Genomic DNA, 18,209 nt, shown 5'->3' on the forward strand with positions numbered 1-18,209 from the left:
CATCAGATGTCAAGAAGGAAAGTGCAGAAATAACAAAGAAAATCCAAGGGTTGTTGAACAAAAGGATCATCCAACCATCTCCTTCACTATGTGGTGCACCTATTGTTTTGGTGTCCAAGAAGAATGGAAAGCATTTCATTAAATGGGATTCAAGGAGTGGTTATCATCAAAGTAGAGTTGTTGAAGAAGACATATGGAAGACGACATTCAAAACCAAGCAAGGTTTGTTTGAATGGCTTGTTATGCTTTTTGGTCTTTGCCATGCTCCTACTACTTTCATGCATATGAAGAAAGATGTATTGAAGCCATTTATAGACATGATAGTCTACTTAGATGACATTTTCATTTTCAAAAAATTTCATTATGAACATGTCATGAATGAGAGAAAAGATGTCGTAAGTCAAGAACATTTGTTATTGAAGATGTCAAAGTATGAGTTGGGTAAAACTTCTTTATTGTACTTGGGCCATAATATTGGAGAAGTTGAGTTGAAGTTAGACCTATCCAAGATTGATGCCATTATGGATTGGTCAATACTTAAGATAGTCACCAGGATAAGAGGTTTTTTGGGAGTAGCCCAATGTTGGAGGAAATTTTTTGTTAGTTTTTCTTCTATTGTAGCTCATTTGCATTCATTGGAAGTTGTGCAAAAGGTCTTCCAATGGGGAGGCAAACAACAAGAGGCATTTGATGCTTTGAAACAAAAGATCAGTTCAGCCTTTATACTTGCTCTTCTAGGCTTGAAAAAGTCATTTGAGTTTCAGGTTGATGTATGCGACTATGCCATGGGCACAGTCCTTATGCAACATGGTAAGCCCATTTCATTTCATTCAAAAATTTTCAATGGTGCAGTGATTAAGTTGCAGCGACAAAGGCACTTTCATTGGATGGGTTTTCTTCTACTATTCCACTTGGTCAAAAGGAATAAGAAAGGTATAAGCGACAAGTTTGTTGATATTCTTTTTAGGCATATTGTTTGTGTAACTACTTTCCTCAAGCATCATTTTGTTTTGCATGAAAGTTATGATCAGCAAAATACATACTTTCAAGATGTACATTCAAGCTTGAGTCAAAGGAATCAAGTAGAGGAATTTGTTTACCATTTGCATCATAATGTGTTGTATCATCTTGGTAAGAAGGATGTTGTTATTGATGGTAACATGGACAAAGCCAAGGAGTTCATTGAATGACTCCAAATGGTACATCAAACAATGCAAGATCAACTTGAAAAGAGCAAAGGCAAGTACAAAGCAAGGCATGATAAACATCGTGTAGATCACAAGTTCCAAGTCAGTGATGAAGTTTGGCTTCACATTAGCAAAGAGAGGCTCCAAGGAGAAGGTAAAAAGCTTAAACCAATCAGATATGGTCCATTCAAAATTCGGGAAAAGATTGGGGACAATGCATTCAGGTTGGATTTGCCTTCATATATGCAAATTTATGTTGTTGCCAATGTTGAGAATTTAAGGTTGTATGAGCTTCCTTTGATTGAAGATCAAGGAGAAAATGTCTAAATTCCTTCCATTGAGGATTTTTATCTTGAATACCTTGATGAACTACAGCAACACATCATTATTGACAGAAGAACAAGGTCTTCAAAACGAGGGAGTGTGGACTACCTTCGAGTGGGCTAGAAGGAACAAATCCTTCAAAAGCCAAATGAATCAAGATCAGAAAGGTGAGGGAACTGTACCCTCACCTGCTAGACAACTAAAAGTGATATTTTGGGGTCCAAAAGACTTCTAGTGGGTAGGAATGATGAGGTGCTCAAAAAAATAGCTCAAAATTCAAAGTTGTTGGATCGATGTGGAACCTGAACGGCGTGTAGTTCTCGTCATCCTGAATTAGGCGCAACTCGTTTCGCGTGAAACAAACACCATATGCTCCCAGTATAATGTTCTGTTCATTTTCCCAAACAGACGAATTTTTGCAAAATGTGACAACCTAGTCAGTTGTCCGTACTACTAATGTGGCACTGACTGTGCAGGTCTATGTGGCAGTTTGACTGGTCAACAGCCTTCAGCGAATCACATTGTTCCAAGTGGCATGTTCTCATTAGGTGAAATTTGGCGGTTTTTGGTTGGGTGGTTGGTGGCCAACCACGGGCTGACACGTGACCTAGCTAGAGGCCGCCACGTGGCAACCCGAGGGCCACCAAAATTTTCGGTCGAGGTCCAGGCAACAGCAACAGGGGTCAAACCCGCGACCACCGAGCAACGAGACAAGCCACATACCAACATGCCATCGCAAAGGTCTTAACCATATTGGTCCACGACACATATTTAAATTTCATGAACACGCCAATCCAAGGAAAGGGCCAGCCCGTGGGGGCCAACCCTTAGGCACGCGCCACCATATAACCACCAACAAATGGAGCGGGGACCCAAACAACAGGGGCAAGCCATTGGCCTTAGCCCCGGGCACGTGGCCCCCATATGGCCACAATTTGCGGAATTAAGGCGTTAAAGGACATTTAAAGTGTCTGACAATTTTACCCGAAAATCGGCGACATTGTCACTCCGTTAGTGCATTTTGGGGCTAATTTGTAGGATGGTGCCTTATTTTGGGGAATTTATGGTGCAATTAGCAGAAAACTTGGGAAAGCCATAGCTTCTTCAATTTTTTACCAAATCAGGAGAAGAAAGAGGCTACACAGGCATTTTTGGGCATCTTGGAGCCATTGGAACAGGGTTCAGAGATTTTTGAGCATTGTAAACTGATGTATTCACACTTTTGAGCATAATAGAGAGGGCCAAGCCATTGGAAGCTGGACCAAGGAGACATAGCCCAGGAGGGGTGAACTCCTTCATCATGTGTTGTTACTATTTATGGTGATGTTCATGTATGTTATATGTTGTTGTTCAGTCATTTGTTTATGTTAATTTGCACATAAAATTTACGTAAAAGCACTCAAAAAATCATGTTTTAAACTTGCAATTAACCTTATGAATCCTTAAGCACTTTTAACATATTCTAAAAAGGAATTTAACACAGCAAAACTAATTTTCCCAATCAGATCACTGAAAGAAACCACTACACAGTTTTGGATGCCAAGGGATGTTGGGGTCTCTACGCACTGCGGGGTTCCAGCAAGTAAGGGAGGAAGCTTGATGGTTGAAAAAGCAAAGTGCACATTCCGAGAGGTTGGATAAGGCTAAGTTTCTTGGGAAATGGCTAAGTGCGAGATCAGTGAAACATATGTGAACATCGATAAGACTTGACTGCGATCACACACGAACACTTAGTTATGCAACATAGACCATCTAAAATGCATAAGAGATACTTTGCTTGATGCAACAACCTTCGTGACAAGAGTGCATGAAGTGAGTGTGAAACATGTCTATGTGATGATAATAACTCATACGCACACGATTCCCTTGAAGCAAAACAACATTCCCTTTGCATGCCAAACACCAACCCCTATGCCCAAAGGTGACACATGTTGCATAAAGATGAGAACATGGACAACTCTTAAGATCAAGGAGGGGAAGCTTGAGATCATTAGCTTACTAACAAGTGACCAAGGACGATCAATTGCAGGATCCAAGGTAGGCTCCGAAATTTGCATGCGAGCCAAATTTTTGGAGAGTGGTTGTAGCCGCTGTAACATAACACTATCAAAACTAAGGCCTTCAAACATGAATTCAAGTAACCATATATATCTAGGACCTTGTGCCCTCTTCTAAGATGTACAATGCTTCTCCTCATGAGTAGGGCATTCTTTAAGCAAGCAATCATTGCTTGTGGCCATCATGAAATATGTCACCCAAGTTGTCAAGAGAACTCTAATGCCTTAGGGAAGAATGCCAAACAAGCTCCTAACTAAGGTCAATCAACCATTGACTAAGCTATCTCCAATGTGTCAATCCATCGTAGACCATCTCCCATGTGCAAATCCATATCGAACCATCCAAGACTTGAAAATGCACCATGCACCCCAAATATCATGAAGCACCACCAAACATGATGCAAACACTTTTAGAGTAACCCAAAAGCTAACATATAGTTGGAAGAACTAGCTAGATATGTGGGTTAAATTGTTACAACCAAGGGTTGATATTGTTATATAACTTATGGAACCATAGTTAAAACTAGAGATGGACTCTGCCTCCATTTCTATCCTTTAATTAGAAACATTTGCTAAAAACATTATTAAAATGCAACAAGTAGAGGATGAACCTGAAATTCAAGAATCTCATACTTCTTCATCTAGGTTGATTAGACATTAGGGATTGGTTACAATCTTTTGCTTTGCATTCTTTGCAAATGTATCATTTGTTGCATGCCTCCCATAGCCTTTGATAGCCTAGAATGGGAACTAGTAATTCTCATCAAGTTTCTTTAACTCCATGAAAATATCTCTAAAAACTTTGATGTTGCTCTCCTTGAGTTTGTTGTAGTGTCATGTTACAAATTCCTAGGTTTGCCAACAAAGGTCTAAGATTTTGGAAAATTTTATAATTATGCTTATAGAGAAACCAATATCTTACACAATTTTGCATCAATTTTCAAAACTATCTATTACCCCATTTTTGTTGACATACACGTTCCTCTAACTATTCAATTTACCTAATGGTGATTGGCTTATGTTCATCTATAAACCCTTGAGCTATTTGTTAAGTGTCAATTTGTTTTGGTTTGTGTTGAGATGATATGTGTGTTTCCACGAAATAAATGTTCAAGATTATGAAAACATTTGTAATTATGCTTATAGAGAAACTAATATCTTAGACGAATTTGCATTGATTTTCAAACTATTTGTTATCCTTTTTCCTGACATACACATTCCTCTAACTACTCGATCTACCTAATGGTGCCTGGCTTATGCTTGTCTACAAACCCTCGAGTTATTTGCTAAGTGTCAATTTGTTTTGGCATATGTTGAGATGATCTAGGTGTCTCTATGGTTGCTTTCAAAGGTGGAGGTTGACCTTTGAGAGTAGAGGGTTTCAATACTACATTCTCTTTATTTGACGAAGTCTCATGTGTCAATACTTTGTCGTTCCCTTCAATCAGTTTTCCTATTTAAACAATCTATTTCTCTTTATGTGAAGATCATTATTTACTACAAATATAGTGACTATAAAAACCCTATTTCAAATTAATAAAGTAATCACAACAAAAACTAAATTTTTCGAATCTACATTTATTTCTAAATAATTATGTATAATGCTACCAACACTTTTATCTTCAACTTCTTTTTTTATAATCCCTAAAGACATAGTTATATAACCTAGCCTCTTAACAACATCATTCTCTTCCATGCCTCTCCTATCTCACAACTATTCAATAAAATGGATTACAAGTGGTAATATATCCAATAATGTATAATATTTTTTAGAATTATTAATTTTTAAATAAATAAAATAAAATTATATATATATAAACAATTTGTAAAATGTTCTATTTCAACTATTCAACTATGACAAGATCGATAAGATAGATTATAATATTTTGAGCTTCGATATGATAAATTATATTTAAATTATTATTTATTTTTAATAATATATAAAATAGATATATACCTCTATGAAAGACCCTAGGAATTGCTCGAGAGGTTGACGACGATAATAGTTTGTGTTTTAATATATTTCAAATAAATTAATATAAATAATATATAATGTAAATTATTAAAAGAGATATTTTTATAGATTAATTGGTTGAGTTATAATTTATTTAAAAAATAAAAAATATTAATAAAGAGTGTTATAACAATTTTGAATATTTTATTGTGTGGTAGTTTATTTGTTATATTTTATGGGGTTTTTGTGGGTATATTTTTAGGTTAAATTTATCTAGAATTTGGTAAGGATTCATTGTAATTACATGTACATAAGAGTCAATATTTTTTGGAGAGCCAAAATTATTATTACTCAATTTAGGTCTAATTCTTATAAACTTCGTTGTGAAATGCCCTGGAAAAGGCCAAAAGAACTTCGTTGTGAAATGCCTTGGAAAAGGCCAAAAGAAGTGTGGGAGGAAAGAGTATGTATTTTTTGTTCTTCCTAAAAAATGGAAACATAAAAGCATTTCATTTTAGAATGTAAGGCAAAGCTATGCAAATATACAAAGACACTAGGGAAAGTTATGCAAACATTCTAGCAGCTAGCTCTTGGGATAATCTATTCAAGCGAGGGGTTTGTCGAGAAGAAAAGTTATGCAAATATTCAAGCAGCGAGAAGAAAAGTTATGCAAATATTCAGGGAGCTAATTCTTGGGATAATCTATTCAGCGAAGGCTTTGTCGAAAAGTTGTCGAGAAGTTGTGAGCTTTTATTGTGAGACTTAACAGGAAAATGTCAAAAAAGGTGTGGGAGGAAAGAGTATGTATTTTTTGCTCTTCCTGAAAAGTGGAAACATAAAAGCATTTCATTTTAGAATGTGAGGCAAAGTAAGCATATCATTTTAGAATGAGGAGGTAAAGTTATGCAAATACTCAAAGATAGCAGGGAAAGTCATGCAAATACTCCGACAGCTAGCTCTTGGGATAATCTATTCAGTGTAGCTCTTGGGATAATCTATTCAACGAAGGGTTTGTCAAAAAATTATCTAGAAACTAGAAACGTTTATTGTGAATCTTAACACGTCAAATACAAGAATCAGATGGAAAAACTATCTTTCAAATTATATGTAATAAAAAATAAAATAATTAATTAATAAATATTAATCTAATTATAATTAAAATATCTTTTCTAAAATTATATTATAATTAATAATAATAATAATAATAATTAACTACATTTAACCCACAAATCAGCTCCTAGATTGGTGATGGCCAACATTTTCGGCTAATTGTAACAGACCACGGTGATGGATTTTGTAAAATAATAATAATTTGATAAGAAATTCAGAAAATCCAAAGGGTGGGGCGAGGGTGCATGGAAAGGATGTGTTCCCTGTCATCATTACCATCATCATGTTCATCCGTACACAATGATCATATCGGAAACTCAACTGCAACTCAGGTGGTCACGCGCTCGAATCTCGAGAAGTATCTAAATGCTCGGTAAAAGTAAACTAGCCGTGTGAAGCCCACGCACATGGCAGTACACATAGGGAGTGGCGCACTGGGTAATTAATTATATTTTATAATTGTTATTAATATTTTTAACTTTTGGGCGCAGTGACGTGGCCTCTTTCTTTTACGGCAACGCATCTGTCAACATCAAAACCGTTTTCTGGCGATCTCAGTGAACAGTCTGCGAGCACTAGCATTTTCTTTTCGTCATGTGTACAGCGGCCCAGTAGCAACTAATGGTAAGCCGGCGTTGTAGGTGCCGGGCGGTTGCTGCTTTAATCAGATCTGACGGCTGGGAAACGCTCGGCTTTTAAGATCTGCAGGCTTTGATCACCGTTGATATTGGGTGATTCAGGTTGCCGGAATCGCGTCGTTCCGGCAGTAGCGGGGGCTGGAGTATTTGGATTCCGGCCGTCGCGAAAATATAGGATGCTTGGAATTTATGAGCACGCGGTGGTCCTGCCTGCCGCCCGTTGGGGGAGTAAATTGCATATTTACGCCGCGGTAAAAGCTAGTACGGCAACGTGCTGTGATATGATTGGTTGCCATCTGGCATGGCCCCGCACGCAGCGAATGGGGCGCCGTTCACATGCTGCAGTGAACGTGGAAGATAGATATGATAGGATGTTAAACGTGGGCGGCTTAATCGCCTAATACAGTGTCATAATTGGTAATTTATCTTTTTACGTGCGGTAAATATTCGAGTAATTTTACCATTTATGGGAAGATATTAGGCATTATTGACCTTTAATCCTTTCCATTTTTGTTCAATTATTTTTTTATTTCGTGACCTTTATATTTTCGGAATATTAAATTATGGAAATGTGCGTGACCGTTAAGCAACGATGAAAAGGACCCTAGGAGAAGTGGACACTGGTATCTGCTTTTGGCTAATAGGAATGCTGGGGGGCTCTTTTTCAGTTTTGCTTTTGTTGTGGGCATTGATGGAGAGAGGTGGTAACTCATAACATTAGGGTTTTTTAAGTTTTATGGTCAGCTTTGGTGTTGTTCATAGGAGTGAACTCATTATTAGGGTTAATAAGGGGTTTTATGGTTAATAATTTTATATGTGGATGTGGATTTTTTTATAAAAAAAATCAATTGTCCGAAGTCAAACATTTTTTTAACAATATAATATTTGGTTTTATTATGCAAATAGATGTTGGGTTTAAAAATATGTTTATATTATATTTTTGTTTTGGTTTTTTGTTTTTTTTGTTGTTGTTGTTGTTTTTTTTTTTAAGGTAAAACATTTTACACCTTAAACACATAACGACTTTACACCATTAATTTTGGGAGTCTTGGAGGCAGATACAAAATCTTTACACCAATAGGCACTATGATGTAAGTAATGTTTGAGTAGATTAAAAATTAAGAACATATGTTTTTTCTTTAGAAGTCATATGCCACAAGCCAATGTTAGTACTGGCTTATGACTTGGGAAGGGTCAAGATATTTGAAGACACTATGCCACACTCCAAAGGGACATCACATTCTACTCTCTCTAATTTTGCCACACTCCAAAGGGACATTATGCCATACTCCAAGGGGGCACCTACCCCTCAAGTCACATCAAGGGTCAAGATATTTAAAGACACTATGCCACACTTCAAAGGGACATCAGGTTCTACTCTCTCTAATTTTGCCACACTCCAAAGGGACATTATGCCACACTCCAAAGGGACATTATGCCACACTCCAAGGGGGCACCTACCCCTCAAGTCACATCACAATATTAATTTATCGACATTCAAATTCTACCCCTATCTGATTTTGGAGTGTTGCCACACTCCAAGGGGACACTTACCCTTCGAATCACATCACAATATTAATTTATCGCAAATTCTACTCCTCTTTGATTTTAAACCTTTGACCTCTTACGAGAAAGCACGTATTTTTAAACCTTTGACTTCTTACCAGGAAGCACATACTCTTAAACACTAACCCACTCAAGTTCTACATATAATTTCATCTTAATCACCTATATTTTAAGTACATATAAATTTATAATAGTATTTTAATTTCATCTTAATCACCTATCAATTTTAAGTTCTTACCATTGGTAATATTTGTTTTATGGTCTTTGTGAGTTAAGTGAATTCCTTGAACATGGGATTGGATGTAAATGTGGTTTTGTATTTGATAAGCGAAGAATCAATTTTAAGTTCTTACCATTGGTAATATTTGTTTTATGGTCTTTGTGAGTTAAGTGAATTCCTTGAACATGGGATTGGATGTAAATGTGGTTTTGTATTTGATAAGCGAAGAATCGTGTAAGAGTGGTATTCAATTTTACTTTTACAATTAGAATATGTTTGTTTTAGGTAAAGTAGAGATACTCAAAGTTTTGAGTTTTTGAATTTTAATTGTAAAATAGAAAAATTGGTTAATACCATAATTTTTTATAATAATAATAATATAATATATGAAGGAAAACTTGTTATTATTATAAATATAAATATGAAAATTTGTTATTATTATAAATATAAATAAGAAATTATGTGCAGTAATTTTATATTATATGTTAAAGATTATTTCTTGATCTAAGATTATGTGTATGGCATGGTTTTCATATTTGGAGTAGGGTTAGGTTTTTTTAGCAAGTTTGATGGGTAAGGCAAGCATGTTATGGATGATTATGTTATCCAATTGTAATTTTTTATGATTCACATTATAAGACATGTAATTTATTTGAAGAAAGGATTTTGACTAATTTTGCAATATATTTGAATGATTTTGACCAACTTCCTATAGATTTTATGACTAAGTTATTAATAAATACTTTTAATAATAAAAATAGGCATATTTTAACTTATAGAGGAAATGTCCTTTTTCACGACTATTTTTCTAGTTAATTTTAATCAAAATCTGAGAGAGATTTTAAAATCTTGAATTTAAATTGTTTAATCTACATAATTGGGGTTTTTCAGGGTCCTCACTCCATTTACCTATTCAAAAATGTATTATAAACAAACAAATTTGAAATTGTATTATCTGATTTTGGTGAATTCCAGTGAAAAAAGAGGAAAAAAATAAATAAAATTGTATTGATTTTGGTGAATTCGGATGAAAAAGACTATTTCATTTATAAGTTACACTATGCCATAAAATATATATCATGATTAAATTATTAAATAACTTAATAAAAAATAATAATTAGCATTTCCACACTCATTTTAGTAAAAAGTTCTTACTTCATCATGCTATTTAAAGAGTGCTTACTTCCTTAGTACTTACTTTATTTGTATAATAGATGTTTCATAAGCATTTGTAAAAATTTATTATAATTAATTCAAGTATATTTTGAATTATTATTAACAATTTAATCAAAAGACTATGTTTTAATTTTTTTTTTCCTTCTAGAAATATTTTGAAAAGTTATTTTTAAATGATTTAAATGGATTACTAATTTTAATTTTAATAAATATAATTTTCAAATAAATAAAATTACTAATAATTAAATTTTATATTTTTTAAAATATTATTTTTTATTATAAAATATAAATTTTTAATTATTTTTAATTAATAAAACACTAAAATATTTCATGATGGGTGACCTCTGCATTACGTGAAGGATGGGGAAGGGTCGCAGGTAGCATGCGAGAACGAAGGGTTCTCAAAAGGCACTATGGTATATGTGTTATGTGGGATTTCTGGCAAAGTCATTGTTTTTGCATGGTAATGTGCAAAGTGAAGCTCGTAGGCAATGTCTTTGTAGGAGTGCAGGGTGGCTTGTTATCCTTGCCATCCCTGGCTCCCCAAATAAAAATAGTTCAATCAGATATTGTTTATGGCCTTGGAGGCTCATCCCCTGTCGTGATCGCAGTGCAACAAAGAACGACTTGGGACCTTGGCTCACAGTGATCTGCTCAAACATTCGGCAGGAGTGGGGAATTAGGGTGAAGCATTCAACAACAAGAGCTAGTGGTTATGAGGAATCTGTGTGCAAATGTTTCATCTTCAAATTTACTAGTTAAATTCATCCCCACAGTCTTCAAGTTTGCACGTCTTTTTTCCCTTGTCAATACTGTTAATTTGTTTGACGAAACGGGTATTTGGCTTGGGGTAGTAGTGTATGAGTTTATGTTTGTTGAGGGTTGGCCCCTCTTGGTTTCTATCTAGTATTCTCTTCTTGTGGTCAATCAGGGAGGTAATGGTGTTTTTTTATGGGGATTCTCTTCTTTATGTTGGGCTTGTGAGTCACTTATGGTTATGGGTTTGGCCAATGTTAAAAGCGACTAGGGTGTCATCCCTATTACAGTGGGAAATTTTGTAGCTTTTCTTAGTACCATTGCCCTGGACATGAGGGTGTTCATTTCTCTGAGTGTTGGGCGTGGAATTGGTGATCTCCTATGGAGCTTCCACAACCCATGCATTGTTAGCGAGGTCGTGCTCACAGAGGCATGGGGCCTCGTAGCCAGGGAGAAGACCATTGGGCGAATGTTCAAGATCATGGGGAGGAGGCAGACTAACAACCACCTCTGTCCCCGGGTGGAATTGACTTGCCACCTCGACTTGATGCATTAGAACACCAAATTCAACAGGTCACAATCATTCTAGAGAAACTCACTCGTGACCGACATGATGATCGGAATAACATCATTGCTTTCATGAATGACTCATAACACAATTAATGGCACATGATGGATAAACTAGTATCCTTACATCGAAGAAAAAGACAACTCCAAGCGAGGGTGTATGGACTCGAGGGAAATTTGACGCATATGGAAGCATATATTCACAAGGGACTTTGGCCTTCTCCACCCCCAAGAAATGGTTGGGAAGCACCAGACATTGGGTAATCTTGTTATTTGGGATGAACATTAGTTGTTTTTTGGTTTTGGGGGCTTTTTGGCTTTTTGGGGCAATATGCATATAGTCTTTAGGTTATTGTTGTTATGGTCAATGTGGTTTTGTCATTATCTTATGGCCAACAAGTCTCATAGGAAGGAGGTTGAAAGTAAGCCAATATTGAGCTCCTCACGATGTAATATTGTTATAAATTAATAGAAATGCTTGATATATATATATATATATATATATCTTAACTCTAGATCTATAAGTGTGGAGAGGGATAAATCTCTCCAAATGTAAATCTTTTCTCAAATTTTGCACTCAAAAAAAAGTTTACCCCTTAAGAGATTTGATCGTCTAAACTTATGATAAATTTAGAGTTAAAATAAATATAAATTGATTTAATAATAACAATTTTATTTTATTATAATTTATCAAATATATAATATTATTATATAAAAAATTTAACAAATATTTGTAAAATTAATTTTTTTTATTGAATGAAAATATTTACTTTTAATTTTTTAAATATAAATCCTTTCCATTATTATAGCTTACTTAATTACAAATATATTTCATATTATTCCTTTCGTGAGTTACAACTTTTTCTTTTCTATAAAGAAAAGTGCTTTATTTTAAAGATTGATTTTTTATTATTATTATAAAAGGTTAATATTTTTTTGTTATTATGATTTAGTATTTATTATAATTAATTTTTAATTTTTTAAAGAAAATAAATATTAGTGACATTGTCTTTATGAATGATTTAGAGCCCAATCAATGGTACAGATAAGCTAGTATTTTTATGTCGAAGAGAAAGACAACTCCAAGCGAGGGTGTATGGACTTGAGGGAAATTTGACGCATATGGAAGTATATATTCACAGGGACTTCGGCTTCCTTCACCCCCCAGAAATGGTTAGGAAGCACCAGATGTTGGGTAATCTTGTTATTTGGGATGAAGATTAGTTGTATTTTGGTTTTGGGGTTTTTTTGGCCTTTTTTGGGCAATATGCATATAGTCCTTGGGTTAACGTTGTTATTGTTAATGTTGTTATTGTCAATGTGGTTTTGTCATTATCTCCTAGCCAACAAGTCTAGTAGAAAGGAGGCTGAAAGTAAGCCAATACTGAGCTCATCACAATTTAATATTGTTATGAATTAATAGAAATGCTTGATTTTATATTTATATATATATATATATCCATCTTAACTATGGATCTATAAGTGTGGAGAGGGATCAAATCTCTCCAAATGTAAATCTTTTCTCAAATTTTGCACTCAAAAAAAAAGTTTGCACCTTGAGAGATTTGATCCTTTAAACCTATGATAAATTCAGAGTTAAAATGAATATAGATTGATTTAATGATAACAATTTTATTTTATTATAATTTATCAATTTTATAATATTATTATATAAAAAGTTTAACAAATATTTGTAAAGTTACTTTTTTTATATTAAATGAAAATATTTACTTTAATTTTATAATTTTAATTTTTTAGATATAAACACTCTTCATTATAATAAAATTATTATAATTCAACTTAATTACAAATATATTTCATACTATTCCTTTGTGAGTTATGCCATTTTCTTTTCTATAAAGAAAAGTGCTTTATTTTAAAGATTGATTTATTATTATTATTATAAAAGGTTAATATTTTTTTGTTATCATGATACCTGATGCAATGAGTGCTAAGTGGACTATTCAAAAATCATGAGAAATTAGTCAATTACGACTACATCTCGTGGAAATGGTCATAGATGAATGACTTACTTAACGCACTTGAATCCCAAAAAATGATATCTAATATGCTGCATTGCAAAAACCCCTCAATACTTAAATTCAAAAGAGTGAAGGGAACTCTACTTGAATGGTTCATGAGGCACAATACTTGCTAAGGTTTTGCAAATGGGGTAGCAAGCTAAGTGGGCTTGATTGTGGGGAAAACTCCACAGTTAAGCGCGCTTGAGCCAGAGGCAATCTTGGATGGGTGACCTTCCGGGAAGTCTTGGTTACCGGGTGCAAGCCCCGGAAGTGGTAATTGACGCTATGTGATTCATTTCACTAGTTTCAATCCCACTTCTTCACCCCTGTGAGCATCACCCAATGCAATGAGTGTTAAATGGACTATTCAAAAATCATGAGAAATTAGTAAGTTACGACTACCTCTCATGGAAATGGTCATAGATGAATGACTTACTTAACGTAGTTGAATCCCAAAAAATGATATCTAACAAATATTTATATTAAATGAATTTGAAAATGGATCAACTTTTCTAAAATAGAGATAGTTTTTTTTCATCAAATTTTCAAAGTTGCATAAAAAGGAGTTTATTCTTGCATTGTTGTCTCCTAACTATAGTGCTAACAAAACTAATTTTGTAAAGTCTCAAGAATTCATTATATTCTATGTACTTACAAAATATAAGAAACTAGAAATTGACTATCCACTATCATTCTTGTTTGCATTGGAGCTCCCAACATACCCTTTTTGTTTTGCGTCCACTTGTAGAGATGGAATCACATTCATTAGCTGAACCAAAATCTCCTTGTGATGTTACTCCGTCTGCATGTCTAGGATAGACATATCATTGATCCTTAAAACTTCCTTGAGAACCCATATGGTTGTCATTTCCACTTTGAGCTTGATATTGTCCACCTTTAATGTCCTATTGTCCATCTCTGTAGCCAGGTTGTCCACAATTAACTGTAAACGTTCTGGTTCTGCCTACATCGCCTCCATTTGTCGAATTAACAGCGCAAAGTGAGATCTTTTTTTCTCCTTGTCTATGAAGCAGTGTTGAGAGATAGTCCAAAATTAAGGTTGGTTGCTCTTTCAAATCCACCTCGCGTGTGTTGCTTCCTGAATTCGCCATGTTGCCTATCACAATGGCTCTACTACTATTTGATGATAATTTGATGAAGAATAATCGCCATTTATAGTCGATTGCTTGAACCCTATTCCTTCCTCTGTCATCCTGGTCGCATTTAAGATCACTGTCATTTTCCAATTGGCCTCTGACATGAATGTCCATCACTAACTCTTTCTTGCAGCTACCAGAATCGTGTGAATATACCAGTTTCTAAACTTGAAATTTACTAATAGGGGTTCAACCGTGATGCAAAATATAAATGCTCCTAGATGGTTACGTCAGTTGTCCTCCGGCATGACAGCCCGAGTCTTGATTTCCTAACTGGGAAATCCTTCAATATCTAACAACTACGTGGTTTAGTTTTAATAGATATTTTTCTAACCCATAATTAGTTTCTTCCATTCCTTTCATAATTTTTTTTTGCAGTTGTCTATAACGTGACTTTTTGAAAGTTTTTCCGGCGGGTTTTTTTGGTGAAAATCCGGCAACAATTTATTGGAATTGCAAGTTTGATAGCTACTTTCTGCACAATCAAAGCGTCCTAGGGGTTTTTCAGGGTGCTGAATCCAAATATGCAGTTAAAAAACCATTTTAACTGCAACAAATCATGATTTAATCTCAATTTCTTCCGCCAGATTCCGTCACCGGAATCTCCAAAAAGTCACATTATAGACAACTCCTTTTTTTTTTATATATTGGTTATTCCAACGAGAGACCTATGGAAGAGATGTTGCAATTTCATGTTATGTTATGTAAATATTTTGACTAAATAAAATTTTATATATATATATATGGTTTTTCACTATAAGACAATTGATTGAGAAAATGGCAACGACGAGCATTAGGTTTTCTCTGTGGGGAAGTGCAGAGTTGGATCTGAAAACCAGTTTCTGCTCCTCGGTGGCCGCGAAGGATAAACAGGGGTTAGAGGCATTGGGCCTCTGGTAGATGCACAAATTTTCGGTTTATTCAAAGAATTATGGACTCTTAGAAAATTCAAAAAGGGTTTCCTTCTCGGTCTCCCTCTACCATGAGACCCATACTCCTCCTCTCTAGTTCACAGACGTTTTTTCCGCCTCCAGGGGCATGTGCTTCTGGTTCCCCTTCCTCTCCTCTTGCGGTTGGGTCGTGTGACTGTAGTGTGGCAGGGACGGACTGAGTTGTGGGTGGCAAAGCTCTTTGTTCCCCTGCGGTTTTGGGTCAAGGGGTCTCACATGTCCAGATCCCTGGGCATCCTTGGCGAAAGCTGTCCACACGCGGTTCTGGCCCCATCTCTCCTCATTCCTTTTCGCCCAAAAATGTTGAATATTTGGTTCATTGCTCTTACCAGGATAAAAGGGTGTCTGATTCCCACTCACCTGCTCGCTATCTGTGGGTTGAAAGGAAAAGTTGGTCTTGAATGCATTTACTGTAGGATAGCAGCTGCGGTCCCCTGTGGCAGACTGTTTCTTGCAGATGGGTTGGCTATGGGGAGCGGTTTGGTTGCCAATGTGTACAGGGGGAAGGGTCACAAATTTGTTGGAGCTACGATGGATATGGGTCCTCTGCAACTTCGGGGCTTTATCACTGTGTGGGGAGCTTAGTTTTCCTCATCCGGTGGGCGGGATTCAATTCCTATAGCCACTTATCGATCCCTAGAATGGCCTCCGTCCCCGCGCGTATGCTCGAGCATCAGCCCTCCCGTGCTTCGGTCGGTTTGGGTTTGGTTCAGGGCCCGACTATGATGGCCCGAAATCTGTTCCTCGTCTGCATGCGACCCCCTCAGCCTTTTGCACCACTTGGACTATCTACTCTCGAGGGGTCTTGCGACCACATTGGGGTGTTGGGATCTCGGAACCTGGTAAGTTCAACTTGTTTCCAAATCTTTTTAAAAATCCCTGCAGGGTCTTCAATTTTACTCTGGGTAAAATACACAAACAAAGTGATAGATCTGAAGCAAAACATCTCGAAAAAATTCAGATACCCTGCCCAATCATAAAATGTGATCTTCCAAGGCAAAGAATTACAGGACTACCAATGCTTGAAGGAGTATCATATCCTTGTTGCTTCCACCATTACACTCAACCTGAGATTACATGGGGGGGCTACAAAAAGGTGCAAATCAGGCTTGGGAGGCAGCACACCAATTGGCTCAGGATCAAAACAAAAGCATGCAAATGGGGGACCATCATTCAAGAACATTCTTCAGGGAAAAAAGACAGCGTCTGAACCATCCAAACAGGTAGGAAACACTCCAAGGCCATATATAATGGAGCAACTGAACTACACCCCTGAATTAAACATAGACATGTCAGAAACAAACGAGCATTGCGCCTCTTATGAATCCCTTACATTTATTTGTCGTTTTAACTGCTTCTGGACTAAACCAATTGAACTCTTCCGCTGGATTTTAACGAACTGGTCATTAGAATGTGATATACATCTCTACTCAAAAGGATTCTTTATTTTAAAGTTCCCAACTCCTGAAGCTAAAGACAAAATCCTTTAGGAAGGACCATGGTTCTGGGGTTCAACTGGCCTGTTCACTATTCCCTGGTTCCCTGACTTTGATGCAAACACCATGTTTGTCTCTGGAATGCCGGTCTGGGTTCGAATGCACAATCTCTCCCTTCATTTTTGGGATGACAGGGTTCTAGCTAGCATTGGCAACAGTTTTGGGCAATTCATTAAGATTGATTCCCAAAGAATAGAGGAAAGGGTTTTCACTTATGCACATATATGTGTTTAAGTAGACCTCATTAAAGGCCTACCAGATAGCATCCGCCTAATTCACAACAAGCAGATTTGGACACGGATTTTAGATTATGAGAACACAACTTTCAGGTGTAGGAATTTTAGGCAGACAGGGCACCTACACAATTTGTGTCCACAAGCTAAAAAAGACACTTGAAGAAAGAAGAGTTTTGGGAAACAACCCAAAGGATGGCAATATCCCCCACCAAAACCCGAAGAGGAGGAGGACGAAACTGTGGATGAACCTTCACCAAAGGGGAATAACCAGACTCCAATGGAACCTGAATCACAGGGGGGAACCCTAAAAGACCCAACAGAATTTCAGGATCACCAAGTGCAAGAAGACTTGATTCTTGATGATGGAGACATCAGTGGGAATAAGCATATTCACTCATCCGATACTTCGGACTCAGACAAGGACAATGCCAAAATGGACGTAGGGAATCAACTTGCACTTGTCTCTTCGGTGTCATCCCAAGGGGAATGGCGAAGGGTTGAGAAAAAGAAGGGGAGAAAAGCCTAGCTTTTTCCCATCGTGTATATTATCTTGTATTTTCTGCTTGTTTCTATTCATCATGGGTATTTGACTTTATGATGCGGCTCTTAGCCATCGCAACATGTAATGTTGTTTTCATTAATAAAATTACGCCTTGTTTCTCCGACATATATATATATATATATATATATATAACGAGCCTACATCCATCTTATCTCTGGATCTATCAAGCGTGGAGAACGATCATATCTCTCCAAGTGTAAATATTCTTTCAAAAAATTTACACCTTGAG

The sequence above is a fragment of the Pinus tabuliformis genome, chromosome J (genome assembly GCF_031772625.1).
Source record: "Pinus tabuliformis cultivar Carrire ecotype Pingquan chromosome J, CPIR1, whole genome shotgun sequence".
In the NCBI taxonomy this organism is placed as follows: domain Eukaryota; kingdom Viridiplantae; phylum Streptophyta; class Pinopsida; order Pinales; family Pinaceae; genus Pinus; species Pinus tabuliformis.